The sequence below is a fragment of the Eptatretus burgeri genome, chromosome 2, assembly GCF_056783735.1.
Source record: "Eptatretus burgeri isolate ZD-2024b chromosome 2, Ebu_testis_v1, whole genome shotgun sequence".
In the NCBI taxonomy this organism is placed as follows: Eukaryota; Metazoa; Chordata; class Myxini; order Myxiniformes; family Myxinidae; genus Eptatretus; species Eptatretus burgeri.
Genome location: NC_140962.1, coordinates 64,723,671 through 64,734,139, shown reverse-complemented (window position 1 = coordinate 64,734,139; position 10,469 = coordinate 64,723,671). Strand labels below are relative to the sequence as shown.

Here is a 10,469-nt window from a genome sequence, read left to right as displayed (position 1 = left end):
TAACCCCAAAATATTTGGGAACATACCTGTGAGAAAGGAATTTGCCTCTACACAACATAAGAGTTAGAGAAATTTCTGAGTTCGTCCAAAAAGCTGAGATCTTGCAGCTTTTCAAACTGCAAACTGCTGAGGACATGAAATGCAAGGCATGTGGACCGGCTGTGGGCAGTGCGTTCTAACCGACTTCCCCGATCATCCCTGTCAGAGAGGGAAGGTTATATCTGAGATTTATCAATGCACAGGGTACGTTTTAAATGATGATATTTACTATTAATCATGTTTGAGAGTGGGGAAGGAGGGGGGATGGGAGTGGAAGCTTTATGGGCTGTGAGGGCTGTTATATTATAAGTATTTTTGTTTGGTTTCAGGGCCACAAGAGAAATTATTCCAGATTTTTGCATCTATTGGAAAAGGAGAAACATCCGTCCATGTTTGTGTCGATGTGTGTTATATCCAATGCCGCCGCTAGCTTGCAGTTCCAAGAAATGGTACGAACCCGACACCTCTCAACCATGGATATTTCGCATATTGCCTCTATTTCCGAGTCCGATTTCCATTTAGGAACAAAACTATTATTGTTAGTCATCTTGAAATTGCCACACTTTCATCTACATGCTGAGAAATATTTTTAACCCAAGGGTTCACGGATAAAAATCCAGATGACTTTGCATGCATAGCATGGGTCCAAAGGACCCGGGAATTGAAACAGTTAATTTGCAAAATATATTGTTATTTCTATTTTTACTGTTATTTTTATGCTTTTATATACAATGTTTAGGCTTGTGGATGATTTTCGCAAAAAATAATAATTTTGATCTTGTTATTTTAAGAAAACCAAAAAAAAAGCAATGTTTATTTATATCTTAAAGGTTTTTTGGAGGTTTTTTTTCCTCTACAAAGTTGCGGCTTGTATGGGAGTATTTGCTCAAAAAAGACTTTCTGAGAAAATATCGATTCACTGATTTTTTTTTTTTACTTTTCTTCAGTGGGCTTTCCATAAATAGATCAGGAAATGAAAAAAAGTAAAATACTGGGGAATACTGGGGGGAAAACAGTGAAATACTGGGGAAAAATAATTCATATATAAGCCTGCATTCCCGAATTTCGAACATTTCAATCATTTGAGAAACATGACGTAATAATTACCTTCGCAAACTTCGTTTGACGAAGGTATTGTATTGACCCCTGTGTATTTATTTATTGGTAAATATGTGTGTGGACAACATTGCGCAAAAACTGCTGGACCGATTTGCATGAAATTTTCAGAGATGATGTGCAGTTCCTCAAGGACGCCAGACGAAGCTTTTGGGAGCGATAGGATCAAAGGTCAAGGTCAAGGTCACAAAAAGGTCAAAATCGTTTTTTTGCGATTAAAGTGTCAATTTTGTTCCGATTTACATCAAATCAAGTCCTAAATGTTCAGTATTCAAATCCCGATCCACTGATATAGCGTATGGTATAGTGTTTGCAACCCTAGTTAGTCTGTGGAAGTCAAAGTTCAAGGGGGTCACCAAAATGGAGTTTTTGATTGGGAAGCGTTGTGGACAACATTACACAAAAACCACTTCGCAGATTGTCATGAAATTTTGTGGATGTGTTTGGCATCACAAGAGGACAAATCGATTAGATTTTGGGAGCGATCGGATCAAAGGTTAAGGTCAAGGTCACAAAAAGGTCAAAATCGTTTTTTCGCAATTAAATTGTCAATTTTGTTTTGATTTACAGCAAATTATCTCCAAAATGTTCAAAATTAAATTCCCCATCCTCTAATATGACACATGGGATAGTACTTTTGTTACCCAAGGCAGCGGTTAGGGGTCAAAGGTCAAGGGGGTCACACAAATTCACATTTATATGAGAAAGCGTTGTGGACAACTTAACGCAAAAAAAAACAAAATGCAGAGAGGCTTTAATTGTTTTGGATTTGTTTGGCATCATGAAAGGACAAATCCATTAGATTTTGGGAGCGATCGGATCAAAGGTCAAGGTCACAAAAAGGTCAACATCGTTTTTTCATGATGAAAACGGTTAATATGTTTCCGATTTAAATCAAATTAACTCCAAATTGTTTAGTGTTCAATTCCCCATCTTGTAAAATGACACAAGGTATAGTACTATTGTCACCCTAGGTAGCGGTTGTGGGTCAAAGGTCATGGGGGTCACGAAATGCATATTTGTATTGAGATGCATTGTGGACAACTTAATACAAAGGTAACTAGTGGCTGCGGCGAAGGTATGCGCTCTACGAGTGCCCGTTCTAGTTAACCTTTGAGATGTTTTTCCTTCATCCAATCATCCACGAGGAATATGTCATGTGGAAATTACAAAGGATACAATGCAAAGTGCAACCACGGGTCCATTGGACCTGAACCATGCAGTCTCGGGGTGGAGTTTTTATTAAATGTAAATAAATTAATCCCGTTAAAAAGGAACGGAATGAAAAAACCATTATACCGCAGAAATGTTGTAAAAAATTGACTTGAAGGACACATGAAAGGGCATGCAAATAGGATTTAAAATAAAAAAGTTAAAGCACATCAAAATATCGGTTGGGTCTATTGAACCAATTTGAATTACAATGTCGTGCTCGCAACAGCAGGTTAAAAGTGCCCGACGAGCAGAATTGAGTCACTGAAAACACACAAGCAGTGCATGCACAAAAAAACCCCGTTTAGCATTCATACATAATTTTGAAAGTCCCTTATTAAGAATTTTAACAACAAAAAAATTGTGTAAAAAAAGTTTGAAATGTCAGGAAATATTTAAGAGCAAAATACATTTCAGCATTTCTATGATGTGGAGAGTGCTGTCAGGATAGCTTCGGCCTTCGAGGTATGTGCTTTGAGCTGTCTCACCTGGGTAATGATCTCGACCCGACTATAAACTGTCCCCCTGATGCTTTTTATACAGGTTGACGCATCCCTGTGTGTGCTGTGCACGGGAAACTGGAATACCCCTCCACCAGATCTGGCCGTTGATGGGAGTTTTTTTTTTTTTGTATACCTTGGTCGAGGCTCGTATGAGAGCTAACACACAACTCACAGCAAGGAGGCATGAGACAAGAGGGGCGGGAGTGGAAGGGACAAAACAGTGGGGAACAGACACATTAGGTGAACTGTGGAAGGGAGAGGGATGGGGATGGGACGGGGAACATGGCGAAGAGAAGATGGACATTTCAGGAACTTTCAGGAAGGAAAGCAGGAGAAATGAAGGAAGTGGGCTTGGGTGGATTATCGGGGGTAGAAAAGATCGAGGATTTGGATGGGGGAAGATAAGAGGTGGTGGTGAACAGCTGTTTTGAAAGCCTGGAGGGAAGAATGGGAAAGAATAGAGTGAGGAAGTTTATTCCAAAGGCGGGAAAAAAGAGGAATGAAAGAGTGAAGATGAGCAGTGATTCGTGATTTTGGTAGTTTTACCAGAAGGGGGTTGTTGGCGGACCTTGAGCGCCCTGTGGAAATGTGGTGGGGACAAATTGCAGAGAGAGCAGGGGGGGCAAGGCTGGAGAGGAGTCGGTAGAAGACAGAAAGACCACCGACCAACCTGCGGTGATTGAGTGAGAGGCCCAAAGACTCAGCTTCATTGCGGGAGATGCCGATGATCTTAAAAGCCCTGGTTTCGACAGCGTGAAGCCGAGAAAGGTGGGAGGCAGGAGCACCAGCCCAGAGGGGAGAGCAGTACTCCATCAGGCTGCGGCCAAAAGCTTTGTAAGTGGTCAGGAGCTCAAGAGGGCCGAGGAAGGACTTAGCACGACGGAGGATTCCCAGTCGGCGACTGGCTTTTGAGGCGAGGTTGGAAATGTGACTTTCCCAGGAAAGGTCATGGCAGATAGTGAGACCTAGAAGCTTGAAAGAAAAGACTTCTTCCAGAGGATTGTTGAGAAAGTGGATGGGGGGGTTTTGTAAACGGTCCTTTCGAAGAGACATAGTGAGAGTGTGAGATTTGTCTGGATTGAAAGACATGTTCCACATGTTGGACCAGTTTGTGATTTTATCCAGATCTGCAGTGAGTGAAGAAGCTGCTGCTCGCCGGTCTGAGGGATGACAGATGGTACGGCAGAGGGTGGAGTCGTCGGCAAAGAGAAATAGAGGATTTTCCAGAGAGTCCGAGAGATCATTGATGAAAACCAGAAAAAGAACAGGGCCCAGAACGCTACCTTGAGGAACTCCAGCCTGCACAGGAAGAGGGGATGAAAGAACTCCATTTAGGGCCACATCTTGACTGCGACAGGAGAGGAAGTCTGCGAGCCATGAGTGGAGATGGCCTTGAATACCATGGGAAGAGAGTTTGGTGAGTAGAGCAGGGTGCCAGACTGTGTCAAAAGCACGTGATATGTCCAGGGATACGGCTCGGATTTCCTGTCTGGCATTGAGGACCTCCATCCATTGATGGGAGAGCAGAAGCAGCATATCCAGTGTAGAGTGACCTGGTCTGAAACCAAATTGATGATTGGAAATCAAGCCATTGGAGAAGAGGAAGGATTTCATATCTGAGGCGATGATGGATTCCATCACCTTGCTGATGATTGGGAGAAGGCTGATTGGTCTGTAGTTACAGGGATCTGTTTTTGCACCTTTTTTATGCAGGGCAGTGATGTTAGCAGATTTCCAAGCAAATGGCAGATGACCTTGGGCAAATGAGAGGGTGAATAGAACAGAGAGAGGGTGAGCAAGAGCAGAAGAGCAGGCTTTGAGGACACGTGGGCTGATGCCATCTGGACCGGTTGCAGAATCTGACTCGAGGTTTGAAAGCAAGCTCTCCACCTTGTCAGGAGAAAAGGATACAGAGTCCAGGGACAGTTGGGTACGACTGGGTAAAGTGGGTAGAGATAGTGATGGGTTTAGGACACAAGATTTAGCTGCAAAAACCGAGTTTAGACATTCAGCTTTATCACGTGTGGAATCAGCAGTGCGGCCATTTGAGGTAAGGGAGGGGATGGAGGGGGAACATACACCAGAAACAGATTTGATTAAACGCCACCAGGATTTTGAAGAGGGAGAGAGGTTTGAGAGTTCAGACTTGAGATGAGAAAGATGTTGTTTTCTGGCTCTCCTGAGGGTAGATACACACTTGTTCCGAGCTTTGTGGAAAGAACTGAGATTGCTGTCAGTTGGGTTTGCTTTCCATGAGGCAAAGGCAAGTTGTTTCAGGACAACTGCCTCGCCACAAGCTTCAGTAAACCAAGGGCGGGAGGAAGGGTAAGACAACTGAACACAAGAGGGGATAAATCTGTGCATGAGGGAGAGCAAGTTTCTTTGAAAGAATTCCCAGGATGAGTTGATGTTTGAGAAAGTAGTGATAGGAGACCAGTCTGTAAGTTTGATGGCTGCTCGGAGACCCTGCCAGTCAGCTTGAGTGAAATGCCAGACTCGACGGCGGTGAGGTGGTTCTCTGATAACAGCCAGAGAGATGTCCACTTTGACAAGGACGTGGTCAGAAGAACCAATTGGAGCGAAGGAAGAGCAGCAGATATTGTCAGGGAAATTTGTCAAAATCAGATCCAGAAGAGATGGAGTACCATTGGTTGAGATCCGGGTCGGGAAGTTGACCGATTGAGTCAGTCCCAATGAGTCGCAGAAAGCTTTTGCTGAGGTGCCATGGCAGGTGAGAGAGGTACCCACACCTAGCCAACTGGCGTGATGACAATTGAAGTCACCACATAAGAGGAAGAGAGAGTTTGGATGAGAAGATAGAAGATGGTCCATGTTTTCGGATAGTGAGGTGTAGATGGAGTCATCACTGTTCGGTGGACGGTACAGTACACATATAAACATGAGGTGGGAGTGGAGGGGAAGCCGAAGCCAGAGGTATTCCTGGGGGTGTGGGGGAGTGAGAGCAGTGCATGGAGAGTGAGGAATAGAGTCTTTGATGAAGAGAGCAACACCTCCACCAGGACGAGGCTCAGGTCTGTCATACCGTAAGAGGGAGTAGCCAGGGAGAGATACTTGGGAGTCATACACATCTTGGGAGAGGAAAGTTTCAGTTAGGCAGATAATGTCTGGTTTGTCAGTGGCAACCTGTATGGAAAGATCTGAAAGGTTTGAGCGAAGGCCCCGGATATTTGAGGTCCACACTGTTAATGAAGAGGTAGGAGAGGAGGCTTTGGGTGCAGGAGGTGGAGGGGGAGGGGGAGGGTAGGACAAGGGACGAGGGGGGCAGGTAAGGAGGGTTGCTGAAGGAGTGTGGGGTATTGCAGAACAGCGAGGGGAGGGGGCCAAATGAGGAGGAGAAAAGGCTCTGTGGTGCTGGGGGAGAGGGGGGACAAGAGACAAGGAAGAAGGCAGTTGAGGATTTAATGAGGTGGAGTGAAGAGATAGAGGTGAGAGGGCAGTGGAGGGAGGCAGGTTGGTGGATGAGAGGGGGGCAACTTTGAGAAGGAAGAGTAAGAGGGATGAAAGGTGGGAGAAAGGTGAGCGGGGAATTTTTGAGAGAGGTGAGAGGGAGGCTTGGAGGGAGAAGAGTGGGATGGTTGCTTTGAGAGTGAGAGTGAGGGGTGAGGGGGGTGAGTTGGCACTGAAGTTGGAAAAAAAGAATGTTTGATGGAAAGCGAGCATCCATGGTAAACTGTGGTTTTTAAAAGTTTTAGGTCAGAGATGCGATTTAACACAATTCTTGATGGATGCAATGAAGGCGAATTCAGAGAATGGAGAGAAGAAACGCTGTAATAGTTGGATTTTTTAGGCAAGGAATGAAGGAAAGGTCGAAATGAGAGCAGTCTGTTAAAATAGCAGAAGAGTGCATTGTGAAAGATGTTATTGTGAAAAGAGTTAAAGATCCCACGGAATCTTTTGTGAAAAGCAGATGAGCTATGTCCTCACGCGGAACAAATTACAAATTACTGACTTCTCAGAAGGCAATGGCAAACCACAGAGCAAAACCATTACCAAGACACTGTTTTGGTAGCACCGTCAAACTGTAGAGTTTGGTATATCGATGATGACGATTATGATGAGAAAAGTTGACTCAAAGCCAATCATAGCTGTAATATAAAAGCATTATGACGATGAAATTATTGTTTCAGTGTATTGTGCAATTTCAGGTTATTACCTGCACCAAAGTATTTTTGTATCTTCTTTCCTTCTTGTTTTTTTCTTGGTAGATCATTTAGTCGTCAAATTCGGAAATCAACGGAAGGTTTTGTCTGGGGTTTGAATCATAGTTGTATAGGAAGCAATTTCCATTGAATGCAACAAGTGTCATCACCAAACACCAAAGTGTGAGGAATCAATGGATGTGTGATAGGTTCAATCATGAAGCCACAGGAGAGGAGGGACATGATTAGAAAAGCATTCTTTTGTTAACACTTTCTTCTCCACATTTGAGTCACAACCTGCCCATCATGTGTTCGTTATCCTTTTGTTATCACGTGTCATTGACACGGGCATGGATGAAAAATCTTTCAATTGCTGGCTTTGTGCCCAGGTATACGTGCGGCCGAGATGACATGGATCTTAGTCAAGGTACAATTAAATTCTGCACTTAACAGAGTACTGCAACAGTGCCCCCTCTTCAGCAAGGGCTCGAGGAAGATATTGACCGTGTGCTCAACGCATTTCTGTGTATTCAATAGAAGTAGCTTCATCATGGTGATTGAGGGAGCTTTGGTATTGCAACAATTAATTTTTTTGTGTGTTTAAGAGCCATCTATAAAGGAGCTTTCTCCATATTACATACATGCACAAAATGGAGTCCTTTGCTCTCAACCTCTGGTCTCTTTCCTCCTCTCTTCTATCCACTTTTCTTCCTTTTCTTCTCCCTCATCTACACTTCTCTTTTTTGTGGAAATACTTTTTTCTCCCTATTCCCTCTCATTATCCGAGCATAATTTGCACAGTAGACACCCCCCACCCCCTTATAGCAACCTCATTATATTACCCCAGCCTTTATCGATTAGAACCCCAAAACATCAAAATCTTCCATAAAAAACACCCAACTTCCCGGAGCTCCATGTATGGTGTCGGCCATTTTGGTGGCATCTTGAAGAATAAACTCAAATGCATTTGAAGAGTGAATGAACAGTCATTGACGTTCAAATTAAGACAACATATAATTGACTGTTTCACTATGTCGTACTTTAATATATCATTAGCATCACTTTTCTGACCTGTTGATGTTAATATAATTGGTGCCATGTCGTAGAACGTATGGCGTTTTCGGTCACCGGATGAATCACAAGGAAAATATTGGATCTGTATCAACAATTCTGCAATACTGCTCCACAAATCTTTTAGTGGTGATATTTCCCCTTGTTTTACTGCCTGTGCCCCCCCCCCCCTCAGTGATGTTAACCACGTGGGAAAAGGTCATCACAAAAAGCCTCGAGCAATTCGGTGGCATCTTCGTTCCAAAGTGAAGTATATCCTCTTACATAATGGCCAGAACAAAATTCATCGTGCAGCATATCCCATCTGCCAGCACTGGTGGTTTGTGGACTTTGTAGATCCCACAGTGCATGTCATGAAGAGAACGGAGTTATTGTCCACACCCTGAACAAATTCCAGATTCCAGCCATCTTTCTTCGAGCATCCTGTGTCAAGTCAGTGATAACCTATCCAGGATTGATCATGATATGTCCTGGATCTCTATATAGAGTATGGGCCTCTAATTAATTAACTACTTAATTAGTCATATGAGGACATCACTGTCATAGTGATCCAAGCATTGTTTTAAAAATGGAGAGAATCCCACATTTTTGGTGATGAAGTTTATGTTGCAATATTGTGTTGTTCTGAAAATTTTCCATATTACCATTACCATCAAAAGAGGTAGTGTGTGATGTTCAGATTAATGAGCCAAATGGCCATGGGTTTAATGAGCCAAATGGCCATTTCCTGTCTTGTATTCTTGCTTCACTTTGAATAGATTCTAAAACCGAGAATCAAAATATAAAGCAGTAAAGAACTCCCGTGTTTACAAAGCAAATTTAAATAATATTTGGATGACCTAGTTCTAATTATAATGCAATTTCTGATACCAAGGTTATAACAATACAGAAATGCCCAAATCGTTCCAAGTTGATCTGAACTTTAGTTTCTAAAAAGCAAAGTAATGTATGAAATTAATATGTAGATTAATATTTTTTGATGAAATTTGGCTTCGTAGGTGAATGATTGTCGTTATTTTGTATTTCCTGTTTTAAAGCTGAAAAATCTAGCATTTGATGGAAATTAACTTGGCAAGTGAGATAACATGAGGGTGGAACAATGAATAACTATAACGGCACTCAGTGGCGCATATCTCCACCAGGCTGAACAGTTTACGTTTTTTATCCCAATAATTGGCTGGATCTGGATCGGGGCCTGAACCAAAATATAATCCGCTTGTTCTTGTCACCGAACCAACTCATCTCCCAAGTTTTGTCATCACACATTCACAACTTTTTGAGATATCGTGCAATGTATGGTTTTTAGCCCTTTCTCTCAATCACTTTAAAAAATTCTCAGAGCCGGATCCAGATTTTCACCAAAATCTAATCAATTCATCCTTGTCAAACACCCAACCTGTCTACCAAGTTTCGTCCAAATCCGTCCATACCGTTTTGAGATGTCCAGTTCACAGGCAAACAAACTCGCAAACAGGGGTGAATACATAACCTCAGTCCGCCTTTGGTGGCAGAGGTAATTATGAAATTTTCTGGTAACAAAACATCAAGTCTTTAAAATTACAGACGATAAGCTCCACAGCACAGTGTTGACTCCCATGAAAGACACAGATGTCAAAGAGCACCTCGAGGTAAGTATTTTTGATGAACGAGGCTGTTAGGACGAAGTCCTGCACTGACCATAGACATGCCCTCAATATTTCTACACTAAAGGCATACAAATATTCTACTCGGATGGGATAAGTACATGTCCAAAGCTGGAGAACACCTATAAATCATGTAAGCACTGTGTCTGTATTAACACATATACACTTAGTTATGAGTGTACACCGGGCGTCGTGGCGTGCGCCTGTAATCCGGCTACTCGGAGGCTCGGGTTGGAGGATCGTTTGAGGACGGGAGCTCTGCGCTGGGTCGCGCTATGCGAGGGTGGAGGGCAGCCCGAAATCATGGCGAAACCCAATCCTTATCCCTGTATCATAAGAGGCGACCAGGGTTGCGTCGGGAAGGGAATCCGGCGTAAAACCTGTGCCAAATCAGAATGCGAATCATAACGGATGATCCGCTGTGGCGACCCATAACGGGACAGCCGAAAGACGAACAACAACAACACTTAGTTATGAGTATAAACAATAGTTGAGGTCAAATTTAAGCACCTTTACATGTTATTGGAAAACAAGATGACACAGCAATGGATCATTTCAAACAATGTATTCCAGTGGGCCTCGTGATTAAAAGGTGATGAATGAGAAGGTACTGAGGCTATAATGTCCAGGATAATTAAAAACGGAGGAAAAATGAACCACGCACCTTTGAGAAGAGCAAAAACTGTTCAAAGAAAATATGTATGGAAAATATTTACCAGAGATGG

The 10,469-nt window shown here is 42.9% G+C and overlaps 1 protein-coding gene across 6 annotated transcripts in view; it reads right to left on the bottom strand.

The window, feature by feature from the left end:
• Window positions 1-10,469, bottom strand: part of LOC147032194 (transmembrane protein 121-like) — a 148,843-nt gene that overhangs the window by 55,050 nt on the left and 83,324 nt on the right. The gene's annotated exons all lie outside the window — the stretch shown is intronic.